This window comes from Phascolarctos cinereus, unplaced genomic scaffold (genome assembly GCF_003287225.1).
Source record: "Phascolarctos cinereus isolate Bilbo 61053 unplaced genomic scaffold, phaCin_HiC Scaffold_3;HRSCAF=262, whole genome shotgun sequence".
In the NCBI taxonomy this organism is placed as follows: Eukaryota; Metazoa; Chordata; class Mammalia; order Diprotodontia; family Phascolarctidae; genus Phascolarctos; species Phascolarctos cinereus.
In genome coordinates, this window is record NW_027555736.1 from 98856829 (window position 1) to 98878199 (window position 21371).

The window sequence follows — 21371 nt, forward strand, 5'->3', positions numbered from 1 at the left end:
CAGATTTGAACTCATGTCTTTCTGACTCTAGGTCCAGTGCTGTGCCCATAGTACCACCAACTGCCTCTGACAACCTGCCCATTTCCTGGGGTCTAAAATATTTCTTGAAGATTTGTACTCAGTTACTTCTCTCTAGCTATTCCTGGAGTAGTCAGATCTAGAAAATTGTGGAAGGAAGCAGTGTACTGACTGCCTCCTCCCTTTTAGACCTGTAGCAACTCAAGCTCATGACACCCAAAACATTCCCTCACAAATGGTCATTGATCTTCCATTTAAAATTAGCTATGGATTAGAATTCAGAGTTGAGTGGTATGAGATCTTGTTCTATCTTGCACCCAATCCAAATGGTTCAGGTTACTGAAGTATCACAAATGTCTCAATGAGCAGTGCCTCAGCTCTCCATTCTCTTGGACGTTTTGTCCATTTAACTTGGAAAATGCTCTTTAAAACTAGCTGTCTGGTATTGAGATTGACTTTGTGTGGAGGCAATATGTAGAAACTGGCTTTCTCCTACTTGTTCTCCAGTAAGAACTTGCATGTATTCTTGACATCTTTTTTTAGGTGAAAAATAAAATAAAAAGCCAACAATAAAAAAGTTACTAAAATTTGAATTGTGATGGAGGTCATTATAACTTCAGTTTGAAATATGTATCTGTCACTGTGGGAGGTCAGGTGAATTCTACTTTAGGAAATAAATATGGTTAAAGAACCAGAGCCGGAATAGTCAAATTGTCTGCTTTTACAGGTCTGGGGGAGTTTGTGAAGTGTGATAAATTGCTTATTTGAAACTATGGATTTTTTCCTTGATGGTGAAAAGCCCAACTCTAATACTGCAGTTATGAATCCCTGAAGGGGAGGGCTAGTCTTTCAGTGGATTCCAGATATTTCATAACAATTCTTGCTCCCTCTATCAAAAATAAACCATTAAGCTTTCTTACATTCAAATATCAAACTGTTCCAGAGTCTTTTGTCTTATGTGAAACACAATCAGGGCTGTTTGTTTATAGAGGATTCAATATTCAATAACATCCAAAGCACTTTGGTGGTTTTTCTTTCTGTAAATAAGTTTAGCTAAGGAAAAAAAAACCCACTGCAGTTGTGTAGAAAAATAAGGTATTTTAGGATTTGTTTATTATATGCTAATGTCCTGGGGTAAAATGTATTTTCAGGCAAGGAACAAAGAGACAATAGATTCATGAAAACGTAATTTCAGAGCAGCTTTTAGGATTCAAAGTTTTATATACTCCTTTTTTTTTTCTCATATGTTGGCAACAGACTCAGAAGAATTTGTTCTTTGTTTTTTAATTTTGGAAAGTGTAGCAAAGTATCTTCAAAATTCTTTCATCCTATTATCTCCTGCCACAAACAATAGTAAATAGCATTGAGTATACTTTATGAAGGCCGCCATGTTAGGAGCCCTGGGTAGATAAGGGAAGAGTAATAAATGTGATCCTTCATCAACAGAATGTCAAAACAGGAATGAACACTAGAGATAATTTAATAAAAATTTTTTTCATTTTATAAATGATGAAAGAGCATTGGGTGGAAAATGTGTAAATGAGGAGCAGCTAGGTGGTGCAGTGGATAGAGCACCAGCCCTGAAGTCAGGAGGACCTGAGTTCAAATCCAGCCTCAGACCAAACACTTGACACCTACCAGCTGTGTGACCCTGGGCAAGTCACTTAACCCCAATTGCCTTAAAAAATGTGTAAATGTGATCTATTGTTATTATGAACATTTTGTAGAAACTGAGGTCAGAGAGGGAAAATGACCTACCCAGAGCTTAAGGAATATGCTTCCCACACACTCATGGGATAGGACAACACACAATGTGGAAGCTTCTCCAGTAGCATCTCAACCACTCCTTTCCTCATAAGATCACAGATTTAGAGCTGTAGAAGTCCTTAGAGGTCATGTAGTTGGAGCCTCTCATTTTGCAGAAGAGGAGAATGAAGTCATATAAGACCAGACTAGAGCCAAGATTCATCCCATAGGGTGCTGCCGCCTTGGATAATCTACAATGCAGCTTCTTCTGAAAGAGATGAAAGCACTAAATGGCATGTGGCTCACTGCTTTTTGGTAGCTCTTTTCATCTTCCATTGGGCCAAAGTTCGAGGCAGGCTCTCAGGGAAAAGGAAGAAGGAAGTCCTAAGGAGAGAATGTCATATAAGCAACAGTTATGGAGCTGAGCTTATGGGTATCATTGGTTGATTATCCCTCGTAGCTCCTCACCTAGATTCTACCATGTTTGTTTATACACACACACACACACACACACACACACACCCTCTTTCTGAGCACCTGTTCAAATCAAGATACTACAGTGTGGTTCAGAGAACTTATACAGAAGGAATAGAACCTAGGCCTGCCTCCAAGAACCTTTGTGCCTGGCTGAGTTCCCTTCCTGGGAGACCCCTTTCCACTCTCCCTGGCATTGTCACTACCCTGTATCCTGTCATTACAAAATGATGGTGGCTGGTTTACATGAATATTACTGGCTTATCAATTCTGAATCCTTTCCCTAAATGCATCAAAGTTCATCTCTACAATTGTGGAATTTCTCTGGGAATAAGCATCATCATCGTGCATTTGATCATTCCATTTCTTCTCTTTCTTTCTGCTATCCCATCCCTACTTTATGTTGAAGTAATTAATCAAAATAATATGTGAAGTGCTTGCTGCATACCAGACACATTGCTACGCTGGGGACAAAAGAACAGAAATGAAACAACCCTTGCCAACCAAGTCGACCTAGTGATGGGACCATAGATGGGTGTTCAGAGGATATTGAATCCAACCTCCTCATTTTACAGGTGAGGAAATTGAGGCCTAGAGAGCTTAAGTGACTTGCTCAAGATTATAGGTAGAACTGGGATGGATGGAAGAATGAATAAAGGAATGAATGAAAATGTATTTCTTTAGTAAGTGTTTCCTACGAGCTAGGCACTGTGTCAAGCATTGGAGATACATGTACCAAAACCAAAACAGTTTGTGCCTGTATTCTATACCTCCATCTGAGTATCCCAACTGGATTCCCTTAAATCAGTATTCTTGACTGTTCATACAGCCCCTTTTTTTTTAAATCTAATTGGGACTTTTATTAGGTAGTTGTTTCCACAGCACAAATTACAGAATTCCTAATGAATCAGGAGCGCCATCCAAGTCTTATTTGTTAGTTATCTAGTCCAAATACTCTTCAGAATAAATTTCAAAAAGGGTGTTAATAGATAATGGCTTTCAATTTGATTTGAGTGTTTCCATTCTCCTCACCCTCTCCTTAAGTGCTCATTCATTCATTCGTACCATGTAGTCGGCTAAAAAAGACTGTTCATATGGTAAACTGTCTCAGTGGAGTGGGTGTTCCAGCTTGCCAGGAAAGAGGAGGCCAGTCGGCAGGCAGATTGTTTTTTGGCATCTTATTCTGCTCTCCTATGAGGTCTGCTATCTCTGGTTGAAAGGGATTGTGTTCAGATATCATGGTATAGTAGACAGGATATTGCCTTTGGAGGCCTGAGTTCAAATCTCACTTCTGATACTATTTGTGTGACCTTCAGTAAGTTGCTTAATATCCTTGGGTCTCATTTCCTCATCTGCAAAAGGAGTGGATTGACTTTTGAGGTACCTTCCAGATCTATGATCCTATGATTGCCTAATTAATGGTAACTGGTGCAACCTTCCCATGCATGGATTGAGGAAGAGGAGACAGTATCCCGAACAGAAGTAGCCCACTTAATAATAGTAAATAATGTCTATTTTTCTCTTTACACATATTATCTCATGCAAACTTTAAAAGAACCAAGTGTGTGTGTGTGTATGTGTGTATATGTATATGTATGCATGTGTAGATACTACAGGTGTGTTGATACCTCCATTTTATAGATGATGGAACAGAGGCTTAAGCAGAATCAGAATTAGAACCCATGTTCTCTGACTTCAAACCTAAGTACTCTTTCCGTAATGCCATAATGCCTCCCTGAAAAGGAATGATAGCTATAATATAATCCTGCCTATAAAAGTACTATGGTGAAAATCATTATCGGAGAAACTGCTTTAAAAAAAATAGTAGTGAGGGTCAATAAATCTGCTCGTGCTGGCTCTGCCTTCTTATTAGTTTTCTACTTGTAGAGCTGTTGCATTCCTGTCTTGTGAGACTGAAGACGCTGCAAACTCAAAAAGATTGTAGTTATATTACTATTCAATTACCTCTGTTCGTTTCATGCCTGAGGAGAGAAGGGAAGCACTGATCCCTCTCCCCATTACAGTTTTTCAATATATTGAAATAAAGCTTCACTTTTCCCTCATAATGAGAGGTATTTTTCTCTCTCTCATCATGTCTTTCCAAAATTCAATCTCAGTCTGGATAAAACTTTCCAAATCACTCATCGGGGTTGTCTGTTTTAAGATTTACTGCAGAAAATATAAAATTCCAGTTTGAATTAGATCCAACCTTTGCATGGAGGAGACACTCTTCATTAACAATAGCAGTTTTGCCAGTTATGCCATTTAAAATTTGATTATAAAATGGGTCATGTTATGGTCAGATCAACACTCAACTTTTAATGCCAATATAATTTGCAATCCTGTAAATTCAAGAGACCTTGGAAAATAATTCAAATTAATAGAACCAAAATGCAAATAGAAAAACATAGTTTAGACAGCTGCATTCAGACAGCCCTTGGTCCCCTCTGTGTTTATGTAAGGAATTCCTCGCATAGACAAACTCATATACTGATCTACAAATTTCTTTATTGCAACAAATTTGGAATCAAGAAATCATGTCTCTAGCTAGCCAGACTAGGAATGTGAGTCTACTGAAACCTTACAATACACAATTTATAAACTTCAAGTGCTAACTTCAAAAGATATTCTGACTGATTCTAATCAGATTGGCTTGGAAGTTCTCTCTAACTGAAGCTTTTCCCCTGTCCGCCCCCCCATCCTCTACTACCCCTCCCTTACCACAGGCTGAGTACTCTTGTACTTTTGACCTTGTAAAAATAGATATCTTCCACACAAAATTAATACCCACATATTTGTGCAGATATACACTGACCAAAAATTTCACCTATTTCTACACTTACCAAGTATCCACTTTTATATGCATATACACAGATATAGATTTAACCCTTTAACACACAAGCATTCATTTGCTTACTTTCTGGGGGATTTGTCTTGGTTATCCCAGTTCTCACCCCTTTTCCCTACTATTTTATAAAATGAAGGGAAAGTTGTTATCTTTGAATTGCTTTCCTGCCTCTTCCCCATCCCAAAGGCTCCTTACTCTGCCCTTGGCTTTGTTCCTGGTGACTAAACTGTAACAGAGATTGTACCTCCAGTCTCTCCTTCTTAGTTCTAGATTGGAGTATTTACTGTTAGTTTCTTGAAAGGTGGTGCTGTTCATTTTATGGGCTTTGTCTGCACCTGATAATTCTTTCATTCTCTCTCCCTAAGCAAAGTTGAGCACCCATTTTGATTTTGCTGTCTGCAACTTTGTTTAACTTGTGCTATTAACACTCACCTCAACTCCCATGTGCTATTTGTCCTATAGGACAAGTATAGTTGTATACAACTTCAGGAGAGAGATGTAAAAGATGTTTGGCAAAGGACTTTTTGGCAACAGGTCTGGGTTCTTCCAAAATGAGATTCAGATAAACTTGATATACAGTCCTTTCCCTCTCTACAATTGATCTGAAAATTACACATTTTATATGCCCCATTTTATGATAACAGACGCTTTTGTAAAATCTAGGATATCCAGAAATAGAGCCAACATTTCACGTTCAGTTGTAGGCCCTTTACTCTACAAGGTTTATTGGAAACATACAAACAACTATCAGACATATTTGTACAGGAAGGGTATAGGAAGACATGTACATTGCACCTCTCTGCCACCTATTAGGTTACCTATTTTTATCTGGCTCAGGGGAAGGGATCAACTTAAATAATTGCTTCCATGTAATGGTTCTCACAGACATAATTCCACTTCAGAACGGTCTGCATCTTTTAGGGAGTATGTGATTTTATACGTAGGCAGACAAAGAGAGCTAGAGCTTCTTTAAAAAGTACCAACCTTGGGGCACTAAACCCCAGCTATCTGTAAATAAGCTATTCATGTAGAAATCAAATAAAGCCAAAAACAGGGGTTAGTGTAATTCCTTTGGAATGAAGGGCTGCACTCATGGATGCTGTCAATCTAGCTGCTTCATCTGCATATCCCCCTCTACTCCTTATGGGTGCAGAAGTTATTTTAAAAAAAGAAGATATTTGATGGTGTGTATATATATATATACATGTAAGATACTTTCTTATTTCTAGCTCCAAATAGGGATGTCTCAATTTGAGTGTCTTTGAAGAACTGTATCTAAACAATAATTATTTACCAATTTGATTATAAACTCCTTGAAGGTAAGGTCTTGTCTCAATGCCTGGGGTCAGGGATGGCTCATAGCATAGCTGCAGCACAGGAAGCAGGGAGGAGGAGTGTGTATGTATGTGTTGGGGGTAGGGGATTGGGAAGATGCCTAAATTCTCCCAGGATTCTCCACTCACTCTGTGAATTGGCTGGTCTAAACAATAAAATACCACTTCAGTTCCTTCTGTCTGTACTCTGACCATAGGGTGCTATGTTAACATAGGTGCCATTAATAACAACTTTGTCATTATTAGCAAATTATGACTTGATCTCCTAATAAGACTTTTCCTGAACAAGTAGGTCTCCTTAGGTTTTTGCATGTCAGACTGGCCAGTACAAACCCCGAGGAAGGAAGCAACTTTTTTATTTTTATTTTTTTGGTTGCTTTTTGTAGCTTTGAGCTGCTTGTGGAACAGTTAGTTTTGTAATTCTCTAAATGAAATTAGATTCTGTTTGGTCTGCTCTGCTGACACATTCCTGGGCTCTCAAAGGCTCCCTGTGGAGTAGAAGTCACTCACCCATAGAAGCCAATCATGGTTTTTAGCTCTTTGGAGCTCATGGCTCTTCCCTTGGTGCCTCAGATAGAGGAAATAAAGGACCCTCCTTAGAGCTGATTTGGCTGATTTCCTAAGGCTCCCTTTGAGGAGTCAGGTTTTTTTTTTTTCAGCACCAGAAGGAAAACTTTAAAGGACTTTTGTGGTGGTTCCAGATCCAAGGACATTTTCTTGTGTTGAGTGGCTAATGTTTTAACACATTGGCACAGGACTTGCATGCAGATGGTGATGTTTTGGAGTACCAACTCTTTAATTTCTGATTCATAAGAGACAAGACAAGACAATGAATGTAGGAAGCCATCTCTTCCCCACCGTACTGAGGGTAAAGGCATTGGCCTGGGAGTCAGAAGATCTGGGCTCTAGTGCTAGCTTTGTGGCTAACTCACTGTGCGACCTTAGTCAAATCACTCCCTCCTTATGGGCCTTGTTTTTTTTTTATCCGTAAAATGAGTGTATTGGATTTGATTAGGGGTTCTTCATTTTTGTTGTGTCATGGACCCCGTTGGCAGTCTGGTGAAACCTATGGACCCCTTCTCAGAATCATGTTTTTAGATGCATAAAATAGAATACATAGGAACATAAAGGGAGCCAGAGATTATTGAAAATAAAGATATACTTCCCCCCCCATCCAAATTCACAGACTCCCTGAAATCTATCCACAGAATCCTTGGGGTCTGTCGACTCCAGATTAGGAACCCCTGTTATGTCCAGATCTCCTGTTATGTCCTAAGGGACAACAAAATAGTACATTGAGTTTGTATGACTTTCTCTTCTTTTGCCAGTTCAACATCTCTATCCTTGTTCTTTTCTAGTAGAATCTGAAAGCCTACAAGAAAGCCCATCACTCTCCAAATTAAAAAAAAATAAGCCCACCCCTCTCTGTACAGGTTTTTATTTTCACCACAGGCATCAGTTCAAACAACTCTGGCCTTTCAGCATCACTAACCTCTCTCTGGACATTGACTCTTTTCCTGACAGGAGCTGGAGTTTTTATCTCCTGATTTCCACTCTCATTATGGCTTGAAACTGTCCTTGTTCCTTGCCTGATACCATAATTTGCAAGTATGATGAAGACCTCCTGCTTTCACCCTAATACTGATTTCTATCTTTGTTCTTCAGCTCAAGATCTAGTTCTATTTCTGGGGGCTCAGCTTTGGGAGGAGAGGGTAATTCAGGAACATAGGGTTCTTCTAGATCAAGGGTTCTTAACTCAGGATCTAAGGACACGTTTTAAATTTTTTTTTGATAATTGTATTTCAATAAATTTTATTTTTGTAATTTTATATGATGCAATTAAAAACAATGCTTTGAAAGGGGGTTCATAGGCTTCACCAGAATACCAAAAGGGTCCCTGACATAAAAAAGGTTTATGAAACCCTATTCTAGATATTTCACTTACTGATTCTGAGTGGCTACTTCCTCTCCACATTTGCCCTTTTGGATTCTTTTTTTTTTAAAGTAAAATCGTTGGGGTCCCCTCTAGGCATCTTGGAGAAATTAATGTCCTCTTCTTATTAGCTCAGGGTTCTACTGCCAGGGTCCAGAGGCATTCCAGTATAGTCATCAACATGACCACCATCATCGGTAACAGCATCAATAGCATCACTATTCTTTGCATGGACATAGCCCTTTATTGTTATAAAATTGTTAGAGGCAGCACAGTACCGTAGAAATAAGGTCGGATTCAGAGTCAAAAGACCTGAATTCAAATCCTGTCTCATGCACTTCCTAGTTGTATAACCCTAGGGTAAGTTACTTAACCTATCCAACCTCAGTTGTCTCATCTTTAAAAAGGGTAGACTACATATGTATAGTACCTGCCCCACAGGGTTATGGTGAAGAAAACACTTTGCAAACCTTCTAGACCTCTATAAATGGGAGCTATTTTCACATATGCTGCTTCATTTGATCCTCACAACAACCCTGTAAAATGGGCTGGGCATGGATTATTAACCCCAATTTTGAGATGAGAAAATAAGATCAAAAGAACTTGAGTGGCTTGGCTGTAGAGGGTCTAAGTTTGGTGAACATCATAGTAACAGAAGCCATAATGGTAGCTTCAAGAGGAATTTTATTAAAGTGATAGAAAAGATAAGTTTCTCACAGCAGGGGAAGGCCCCAATAACGTCTGTGTGGAGCAGGGTACTCTTAAGCATCATAGATTTTATATAGATTGGAGCTTCCCTGAACAAGGCCAGAGCAATAACTTTTATATGAGATTGAGTTCTCTGTCTGGGAAACAGTTCAACAATTGTATCTTCCACAACACATATCACCCAATGATTTAGGCATTTCAGTGTTATATAGCACATTATGACAAATAAAGGGATCTCATTGTGGGGTGGGGGGGAGTTCAGGCAAAGACTCAAAAGAAACCTTTTATTCATTCTGTCTTTATGCAAATAAACTCTTCTGCAGCATTTCTTGTAGTCTACAGCTAATAAGTAATAGAGCAAAGACTAGGAGCCAGATCTTCTGAATCTAAGGTTAGAGTTCTTTCCACAAGAAGGGAGTTTTCAACCTTAGGTCCATTTAACTATTTACAGGTCCATGGATAGATATAAACTTAGATGGGAAACAAAACCACAACATTATTTCCACTCACCTCTGACTGAAATTTATAAATTCCTTCAATAACTTAAACACATTGTTCTGAGAGAGGCTCTATAGGCTTCACCAGACATCCAAAGGGGTCCATGACATAAAAAAAGGTTATGGACCCATGTACCAGAATATATTGTCTTTCCTATGAAGAGATAAGGAATATGGGAAGAAGTCTAATGGGACAGCTATCAACAGAGAGAAATGAGAATATGGGTGAATGGAAATGGGGGAAGAAAAGATGGCAGGATGATCTCTATTTCCAGAATTCTAGATTTGGGAAGGACCTTGGTAACCATCTGCCCCAACCTATGTCTGAAAAACTAAATCTTTTCTATATCATACCTGATAACTGGTCATTGATCTTTTGCTTGATGACGTCTAATGAAGGGCACAATCTCCACCCTGAGGAGGCCCATTCTTCTTCTGCTCAGCACTATTAGAATGTGTTTTTTTTTTTTTGGTGAGGCAACCAGGGTGAAATGACTTGCCCAGGGTCACACAGCTAGTAAATGTCAAGTATCTGAGGCCAGATTTGAACTCAGATCCTCTTGACTCCAAGGCCAGAGCTCTATCCACTGCATACCTAGCTGCCCCTACAATGTGTTTCTTGGTATCAATCCTAAATCTGCATTTTTGTAGTTTTCACATGTTGCTCCTATGTCCAAGAAGAATGAGTCTCATTGGTCTTCCATGAGACAAGTTGTCAGATATTTGAAGATGGCTCTCATGTCTCCACTAAATCTTCTCTTCTCCAGACTAAATATAGTCAGTCTCTGTAATGAATCTTCAGGTAGCATGAACCTGAGGCCTTTCATTGTCTTGACTGTCCTCTTCTGGACATTATCTATCTTATTAATGTCTTTCTTAAAACATGGGACCCATCACTGAACACAGTACTTCACATACAGTTGCACCAAGACAAAGGAGAAAAGGCCTTAATCCTCCTTATTCACTGGCTTTCTTGGATGGCACATAATACTTCTGGCTTGTGTTGACCTTTCAGCCAACCACAAACTGCTACCTAGCCATACCTCTGCCCCACTCACCCCCAATCTTGTCATTGTTAAGTTGATTTCTTGAGTTTGTGTAAGATTTTACATTTACGTCTGTTGAGTTCCATCTTATTTAAATATCAAATATCTGAGTGGGGATTCAAGGATCAGGAGCAAACAGGAGAGGAGTTGAGGCTATGCTAAATGATTAGTGGACTATCTTCTGTCAAGTGACTACCTTTTAGTGAATATCCAGATGGGCTTGGCTCTGGACAAATGGACTTAAACAATGTCTCACTCTCTGTCTTCTGGACTGGTTCTATAACAACATCAAATGAGTTTCATTCAACTTCCTGATCCCCCTTTCCACTGTTCTCTCACTTCACAAGGAAAACTGCAAAGTCATTTCAAGAATCCTATCATAAGTGGCTTTTAATGACTCACTGGGGTTTTGAGGATAATTTAGAATGTACCTATGGTAGCTTTTTTCATTCCTAGCTAGTATTTCTTCTTCATCCACCTCTCTGTCTCTGTTTCATTCTTAGTCTCTCTTTGTCTCCATCTGTCCCTTTCCTTCTTCTGCTCTCCCTTTCTCCTTCTTCCCTCCTTCTGTCCCTTTTCCCCCTTCCCCTACCTCTTACACTCACACAATGTGACCATAGGCAAGTTTCTCTCTTCCTCCCTCCCTTTTCCTCTACCTTCCTCTCCCTCTTTTGGTCTGTCTTTCCATGTGTTTCTTTGTGTGACCTCTCTCTTTTGGCATTTGTGTCTCCCTCTCATACATGCACATACTCCTCCCTCCCTGAACTATTTCTTTTCTAATTCAGTACTTGAATGCATACAGAGGCCCTAACACAATGAATGCCTTTCCCTCCTCTTAGAAGGAAAGAAAAGCAAATGGAAATACTACATTCAAAATGACAAGGAAAAAATGGAGACATCTTTCCTTGAGAAGACTGCAAAATGCCTGCTGATATTTACATGATGCTGTGTGTGTGTGTGTGTGTGTGTGTGTGTGTGTGTGTGTGTCTGTGTGTCTGTGTGTGTCTTTAATAAATCCATACAATATTCTGTCTCTGGGAGAAGCCTCTCCAAAAGTTGTACTTGTTGCTATGGTAGCTCTACTGCTTTAATAACTGTAAATAACCACATATGAGTTACTGTTGTTCAGGATATAGGATGGAGGTTTCCTTGTCTTTTCCAAGAATCACTTCCATCATAACGGTGGACATCCCTTTGGGATAGTTCTTCCTTTTGTTTTCCCAAAGCCAAATTTTGTTCATGATTCTTATCCTTATGATTTCCTCTCTTCTCATCTTTAACCAATCATTTAACAGATATTTATCAAGTATCTTTCATGAGCAAAGTCTTGTGCTAGGCCCCATGGGAGAGAGAGGCCCCTCCCTTCAAGGAGATTTTGGCACAACAATTTGAGGAGCCATGAATATGCTTAAAATAAATAACATAAGATTGTACGGGCAAATGTTAATGGAGTGGCTCAGATAATAAGCAAGATTGAGTTCAAAGGAGAGAGAAATTCTCACTGGTTGGGAACATTTGAGGAAGATTTCTTGAAGAAAGTGGGCATTGAACTGAATAATTTTGTTCTGCCTTCTGATATCTTTTTTTACTGTTGACTTGTACAATTCATCTTTTTTTCCAGTGTTAGATGAAAACACACTGGGTTGAAAGTCAGAAGGCCTGATTTCTAGGACCAGCCCTATCACTAGCTAACTATGTAACCTGATGGAAATCTTTCCATATGGATCTCAGATTTCCCATGTTTAAAATGGGGGCATTGGACTAGATGATCAAATTCCATGATTTTATTTGTCTTGCCTGTGTCCTGTCTCTCTAGCTAGATTATAACGTCCTTGAGGGCAGAGATTATGTTGTACACATCACTACATCTTCGGCAGTGTGTTAGTGGCTTTAGCATGCGGCCTTCCCCAGAGCTTGCCTATTGCTAGATAGGTGCAGAGGATGGAGGAGGACATTCTGGGGAGGGAGAATGGCATTAGCAGAGGTTCAGAGGCATAGGGGCATGTTCTAGGGGCCCATGAGGTGATAGATAGAAAGAAGAGTCAGTGACACAAGGGAAGGATATGAGGCCACAGTCATTGACACACTTTATAGAAACAAGTGGAATACATTTCACTCGATATAAATGAATGATGAGAAAGACATGTAAGCCTCTATGTATCAGGATTCCCTAGCCCTATCACTGATTTGCTCATGGGAGAGGACGAAAGTACGGAGAATGCTCCCAAGAACATATACACTGTAGTATACACTGACCCAGGACTTGTGTTGTCATCACTTCTCCTTTGACCCCGACTTCCGTCCAGAAAAACTTGCCAGTTTCTCAGCAATAACATGTGGTCAGAAACAAACACACCAGTACTCTAGGATGGAAACACCACCCCTCCTCTGATGTCATTCCTAATAATAGCAATTCTTGTAGAGTACTCTACAATATGCAAAATACTTCACATGCATTTTTTTTCTTGGATCTAGAGGCAGCTAGGTGATGCATTGGATAGAACACCTGGCCTGGATTCAGGAAGGCCTGAGTTCAAATCCTGCCTCAGAAACTTGCTACCTGTGTGATCCTGGGAACCCACTTACTTTTTCTGTATCTCAGTTTGCACGTCTATAAATTAGGGATAATAATGGCATCTGCATTTCTGGGTTGTTGTAAGGATCAAATGAGATGGCATGTATAAAGAACTTTGCAGACTTTAAAGGTTCCATGAATGCTATCATTATTATCCATCATTATTATCCATACAATAATCTTGTGAGGTAGATACTAGATAGGTCTTATTGCCCCTATTTTATAGGTGAGGAAACTTTGCTCAGAGAGTTTAAGTGACCTGCCCATGGTCATAAAGTGTGAGTGTCAGAGATACGATTTGAACCCAAGTCTTTGGGACTTCAAATCTAGCATTCTTTATTCAATATCCCAAGCTTGCCCTGGCAAAGGCAATCAAGAGATCACATACTGCCATGTGAGTGGGACATGCTGAGAGCCTACCTCCTGAACTCACATTTCCCAGCTATGCTTATAACTTCCTCTGGCTTAAGCCTACATTCTGTCTGTACACTCTTTCCACTTATTATTGCAAATTGGCTGATTTGATCAATAATATACCAGCTCGGTTCTCGCTGTCTGAGTCTCCTAAATGCCATGGCTAACCACAGGCCTAAGGGGAAGTGCTAATGTGATCAGCCCTCGCTCTGTCTCCCAGCTGTTCCCCACAGCACCCACAGAGCAGAAGATTCACAGAGCAATCTCCAATGCAAATGAAATACCTATGTGCTGGGGAAGATGAAATTTTTTGGCCTTAAAAATATATGAATTTATGTAATATAACATTAAAAGCATTCCTCATTGTATTTGTTTGCCTGGTCTGCTCAAAGTAGTTATCTGGTCCTGCCTAGGGGAGTCTGGGTGCTAGTTGCTTAAGAAGATTTGATCATCATTAAAATGTTTGCCTCTGCTCTTTGCTCTTTTAGATACTGAGATTGGATTCCAGACCCAATGACTAAGTTTTATACATCCACACCAAGCAAGTGCCCACCATCCTTCTTCTTTAAACATTTAACTCCATTCAAATGAAGAAGCATCAATGGATGTAAGGCACTGTACTAGATAAAAATGAAATATCCCCTCAACAAGGTTGAATTCTATGGGAAGACAGAGAGTGAATACAGATAACTGTAAAACAATGCAGGAAGCATGGAGTAGATGTGGTGAGCAAAGGAGGGATCACATCAAGAACTCTAGGAAAACTTGAGGTGGCAAAGAACTCTAACAACCAGGGATATCAAGGAAGGCCTAATGGAGGATGGGCAAATGAATTGAGATTAATGGAGTGAAGGCAACAATGAGCAGGATCTCTACATCTGGTCTCATTATGAGGAAGGTAGAACAGTGCAGGGAGGCTCTTACTGATCTAAGGAGAGTGGGACAGTTCATTGGATTTGTGACAATAGAATGTAACCCCCTTGAGGCCACGGATTTTTTTTTTCATTTTTGTTTTGCCATTGTATGCCCAGCTCCTCCTTGCATACAGCAGGCATTTAATAAATAAGTGCTGGTTAAATTAGTGATTAAATGAATGATACTTTCTCAGATACTCACCATGGTGACTAATGATACACCCTAATTAGGGTAAGAGTGCACTGGGGCATTGGGTGAAGTGATCTGATTGGCTCATATGGAGATTGACTTTGTAAGCTTCAACCACCATATTGACTCTAAGTTCTGAGGTAACCAGGGTAATGAGTGGGTGTGGAATAGTGGTAGACAGCTAGTTGGAAAGTCAGGAAAGCTTGGATAGAAGATCCACTTTTGATACATACTGGCTGGGTGCCCTTGGGCGGATCACTAACCTCACTGCCCCAGGTAATTCTTTTTTGATATGAATTGTAGAGGAAGGGCCTAATCTGCAATGATGGAGGAAAGGGAGTTCCCTACCCCCATGAGAACTACTCAGAACTTGTCAACCTGTCTTCCTTCAAATCAAGCTAATAGTATGGTGGGGGGGGGGGTTTACCTCCCCCCTCCCCCATAAGACAACATAGCTTTGAAATACTTTTGTGTATGTAACACAGATCCTCTCAGCCTGTGGGGGTGGTGCACTCTCCTGCTTCCACTAAAGAGATTCATGTCTGGGACCATTTGGAGCCTGGACTCTAAAGTTATGGGGGAGAGGAAGGGGAGTTTGCTACTTTTAATGTAGTTCTGGCTCTTTATGTCCTCATTCCAGAGTCTCTGGGGAAATCACTTAAAGCTTAAGATTGGCTCATGTTGAAGTTCTCTCCAAAATGGTCTTAATATACAATGTATATCAGGCATAGGGCAGCTATTTATTTCCTCTACCCAAAAGAAATGCATAAAACACAAAAGCCTCATAAACATGCATTGATAAATATTTAAAACAAAATACAGTCACTTTTAGCTTCTATTGTGTCTGCCCAGAAGATTGATTCTTAAAACATGGAATATTTAGTGGCAGTATTAAATTAGGCATTTTATCTCTTGCATCAGCATCATTTTGTCCAAATAGCTTGTTCAAGGTCCACCTTTTCTGTCAAGCTAGACTAAGGCTCGGACTTGCCCTTTTTTGATGAATTGTAGCATCTTCAGGGAATACCTCTTTCAGTGTAGATAATACTGATTGAGTAACCAAGAAGTTTCTAATCTCTAAAACTTATGACATTTCCTCCCAAGTTGGAAATGTCCACCTCAAGATTGTTTTTTGACTTGGAAAGACTTGTATGATCTGATGCTAGGTGAAGTGGGCAGAACCAAGAGAACATTGTACACAATAACAGCCATGTTGTGCGATGACCAATATTGATAAACTTAACCCTTCCCAGCAATACAAGGATTTAAGACATCTCCAAAGGCCTCGTGATGGAAGATGCTATGCACATGCAAAGAAAGAACTATGGAGTTTGAATGCAGATCGAAGCATTCCCTCTGCTGCCATCATAGAGACCAAGAGATTAATATAACATCCCAAAGCACCAATTCTATTAGTGTTTAGTCAGAATCCATGTGACCCACCAGGTATGACCTAGGGATGCCTATTTCAGCTCCATACATATTTCATTGCTATATTCTCTAACCAGAGCAGATTAGGAGGGTGGGGACAGTATCAAGATTATAATCCATGATTTATTGAAGATACAAATGTGTGGATAGGGTGCCCATTTCTAACATAATAGTTAGTTTTAGTACTTTATGGTTTGTAAAATAATTTCTTTAAAATATCCTTATAAGGTTTGTACAAGTATTATTACCCTAATTTTACAGATGAAGAAACAGAGACTGAGATTTTAAGTGATTTTTCCATTCATAGTATTCTACATGTTCAATAAATGATAGAGCTGGAACAAAATTCAGGTCTTCTGACTTCCTGTCCAGTACCCACCCCCCTCTACCATATCATTTTTGGTAATCCCGGCCACCATAAATCTCACCCTTCTGGGTGATAAATTGCTTCTTCTAAAAATCTCCCAGTTAAAATTGCCTTTCACAAGATATTATTTTAAGGTCATTTTGTCTCAATAGAAGTTGGATTCTAAGTGATTTAATTTTTTTTTTTGTCCTAGTTAGAGTTTTCCCCTCTCTCTCTGTTTCTCATCTTATCCCTGGGCTTCAGTGATTCAGAGATGTTGCCAGACTTTAGGAAAAACTCTGACTTTAATGAAATAGATTTTCTCATCTTCCCTTTCCTTCCCCCAAGAAAACTTCAAACTTGGAAGCTCAAAGCTGAGCCTAAGGGCTCTGGGTAAATATGCATGGAGATAAAATAACAATGTGGTTCCAGAACAGACAATCCTGATGATATTGCTTCTGTGGATTTCTCTCCCTCCCTAAAGTTCAGTTGACTGAATTTCTTCTCAAGCAAATTGATGAATCCAGTTGAAAAGCACATGCTGTATGCTGGTTTTGGAATTGGGTTAAGATAATAGATGCAATCACCTGAAATTTAGGAGGAAAGTCCTTTGCTCTGATATTTTGGTGGCATTGCTAGTAACCAGGTTATAGGAGGGCAGTTTATGACAAAATGTCAGACATTGCTTCCTATTTACTTGGACTTTGTCTGGCTCAGCCATAGGAGACCATGCATGCTGCTCCATGAGCTGCTCCCTTATCTTTTTAAGTTGTCCCTATGGAAAAAATAGTGTTTCTCAGCAATAATGTTCTAATGTGGCTGGGGAACCAACCTCAAGGCCACGTGTGGCCTTTTAGGTCCTTGGGTAAGGCCTTTTGACTGAATCTGAGTTTTACAGAACAAATCCTTTTATTAAGGGCATTTGTTCTGTGAAATTTGGATTCAGTCCAAGGGCTGCACTAGAGAGGCCACAGGTTCCCCACCCCTTGTCTAAGACAATTCCAAAAGATTCATGTTAGAAAATGCTATCCACATCCAGAGAAAGAACTATGGAGTCTGAAGGCAGATTGAAATACTCTATTTTCTTTTTGTTGTTGTTTTTTCTTTCTTAAGGTTTTTCCATTTTTTTCTGATTCTTCTTTCACAACATGATTAAGGTGGAAATATGTTTAATATGATTGTAAAAAAAATAAAGGTGGTCCTCTGAATGCTTGTCACTTTATAGTGTGATCCATGTTGATATTATGGGTAGGAAGGTGGAGAGAGCCTGCAGGAGAGAACTGAATAGTGTTCTAGGTCAAGAACAATCCTCATAGTGAGGAAAGAACACTGTAGTAGGGAAGCAAGAAACTGAGTTTGAATCCTAGCTTTGGTATGTACAACCTCTGTGACCTTGGGTAAGACACTTGGTTTCAGTTTCCTCACCTAGTCATACCCATCTTACCTTCCTCCTCAGTATGTGAAAATACTTTGCAAATGGCAAAGCACTAAAGAATTGGCAGGTATTTACTGTTTATTATTATAATTTATTATCGTAATTATAAACCCAATCATCCTTTTTTATATGGTCCCGCTTTGCAACTAGTGGAACATGCAAGATATGGAACAGACAAAAGCTCATTGGCCTATGTAGGGATTAAATCCATGGTTTTGGTCTCATTATTACCATGCTCTAACTAAATTGTCCTGTTTGCCAAGAAAACAAAATGAAAGGTTTTTGCCCGCAGGCTTGAACATAGGGGATGGTGGATGGATCCAATTAAACATAAAAAAAATTTACTTAAAGAAACATTGCATGCCTGTCTTAGGTAAGCCACTGTGCTGGGCCATGGGGACAAACATCCCAATGACACAATCCTTACCTTCTAAGAGCTTATATTATATTGGAGAGTGAGATATGATATGTATACAAATAAGTAAGATATAACGTAGAATGTAGTAGGTACAAAAGAGAGATTCAGACGAGGAGAAAGAACAAACTTTCAGCAGGGAGGTAAAGGTGGGAGGACTAGATTAGGAAAGATCACCCAGAGAGGAGGCCCCTGCATTGGTCTTTGAAGGAAGGTATTAAATGTTCTGAAGTGCAGAAATAAGGAAGAAATGCATTCCAAATATATAGGAGATGGTCTACATGAATACCTTGGGAAAAGGTATACCATTTACTCCTCTATAACTCCAAACACCATCCTTGTATCTTTCTAAAGCAAACTACTCTTCTTTGGTCACCACTTCTCTATAGGTATTGTCCTGTCCCTGAGTGCTTATAAAAATGATTTTTAATTTGAAGTTTGAGTGGCTGATAAGGTAATGAATGTAGAACTTGGTTGTCAACAGTGAATGTAGGAAGAAGGTAAAGGAGTTTAGACTACCCTTTCTAGGAGGTGAATAATGAAAGGAAAAGATATAGAAATTAATAGTTTGAGGGAAAGACAATGTCCTGGGAAGGTTTCTATAGGATAGAAAGGTGAGACCCCAGTATTAGGCAATAGGAAAAGAGCCAGTAGATAGAGAGAGATCAAAGAGGAAAGAAGGGAGAAGGTGGGAATATTCAATGGGGACAAGCTTCAGAAAGAGAGGGGAAGAAGAGGATGTAGAGCATTAGCCTTGGAAAGGAGTAAGGCTCTTATCTTCTGAGACTAGAGCAAAGGAAGAAAGAATGGATTGTTATGTAGGATAGTGGAGATGAATAGTACACAGTTAAACTGATTAATTATGAGGTCAAAACTGTGAATGGAGGAAAGTGAAGCTAGAACTGGGGTGATGGACTGGCAGGAGATTGAGAGGTTGAGGCAGAAGAGGTGAAAGTGATTTTGAAGAGCAGGGTTAAGGAGATTGAAACAATACTAGGAGGTCAAGAGATTGTGATCAGAGAGGAGAATTTCAGAATTTAACATCATGAAGGTGACACAGTTTTTGGTGGTGATCAGTCAGGTCTACTTTGAATATGGTCTGTGGTTGAACAAGGTAGAGTAGAAATGGAAATCATGGGTTTTGAGGAAGTTAAACTGGGAGGTCAGATGTTTAATTATCATAAGATATGTTACTCTGTGAAAAAGCTGAGTCCAACTCTTTGTGAATAGCTTTAAAAGTCTCTAATACAAGATTTCATCATCATCATCATCATCATCACATACATTTGCAAAATGTGTTTTTAGTAGCATTTCACAGTTACTGTCTAATATGGTATTTATATCACATATATATGTGTATATGTGTACATGTATATGTATGCATTACTGAGAGGTAGATGGGACAGGATTTATTGCCACCATTTTACAGATCAAGAAACTGAATTATAGAGAGGTGAAATGACATTTTAAAATCATGCAGTGAATCACTGGCAGAAGTAAAATTGGTACTTAGTTCTCCCGACTCCAAATCCATGGCCCTTTCTACAGAATTTAACTTTTTTTTTTAAGCTGAGTGCTAATGACATCAGGCTTTCAACTGCTTCTTCTATTCTGATACTGTGCTCCCTTTCTTAAAAGTGAGGTACCTGCACAAGCCCTGAGCTTCCAATTCTTTTATTCACATTAATGGAAACTATTACCCAGAAGATGAAAGATAATCCCATGTACTTTCTGCAGAGAGGGCAGTGTTTTGCTCTTCTAATTCTTCTTGTTTCACCCTCTCTGGTCCCATTGCTTCTCAGCCTACGTCTTTTGACACTGCTCTCCTCTTCTTTGGAAGTGGGGTCTCCAAGCGATGCAGGCATTTGCACCACAATCTCTATTTTCTCATAGTCTGTAATGCTGCCGTGGGTGGTGAAAAACACTCTCTGTGCTACTCAAACTTCAGATTTGTGACCTGTCTAAAAGGACACCGTGATGTGCGGAGCAGGAGAAATTGAGCTCAATGACCTCCAGTAGGCAAGAAAATAGACAGCTTTGAAAAGCTTTCATGGCTGCCTTTGATCAACTCCACTTTATTCTGGATCACAAAGCAGTGTTTAAGGCTGGCTTTAAGCTGCCCATAGATAGTGATAGAGCCAGTCAGAGGGCTTAGCCTGGGCCTAAGCTCAAAAAGGGCTTCAGACTAGGAGGCAGAGAACTGCAGTCATTCAACTATGCACTGCCTGGTATTGTGAGTTATCTAGTAATTTCTATGTCTTATCCCCTCAAGTTATTTGAGTGATTTCACCAGATTCAGTTTTAACTGTGATGTTTCATGAAAGCTAGATTTTCCCTCAATGATTTCATTGCAGAGAAAAAGCCTGGAAAAGCATTTGCTAAATTAAAAGATATATAAAAAATTAAGTCTCATTTTGGGGGGATGTCCTATTTCTTCCTTTTTTTATTTGTTTAAAATAAAAATTCTAGTTAGGGGTCTCAAAAACTGGAAGTAGAACAGGCCCATTGGACCCCAAAAGGACTTGAGGAAATGAATACCTATCAGTGATCAAGATGATTGCTACCTTGCCACTCCCATTCTAAATTTAAGAGTTTGGCGAATTGATGCATACAGTATTATTGTTGTGGAGTCATTTCAGTTGTGTCTGACTCTGTGACCCCATTTGGGGTTTTCTTGGCAGAGATACTGGAGTGGTTTGCTATATTCTTCTCCAGCCCATTTTACAGATGAGGAACTGAGGCAACAGAGTTAAGTGACTTGCCCAGGGTCATACAAGTAAGTGAATGAAGTTGGATTTGAACTCAGGTCCTCCTGACTTCAGGGCTGGTACTCTCTTCACTGTGCCACCTAGCTGCCATGTGTGTGTATGTGTGTATATATTTTATCTATCTTGTGTGTATATATATATTATATATGTATATATATATGCATGTATACATACATACATATATAGTATATATACAAATATACATGTGTGTGCATATACATGCATGTATATATATATATACATACATACATATACACATATATACTTCATACCTCTTAA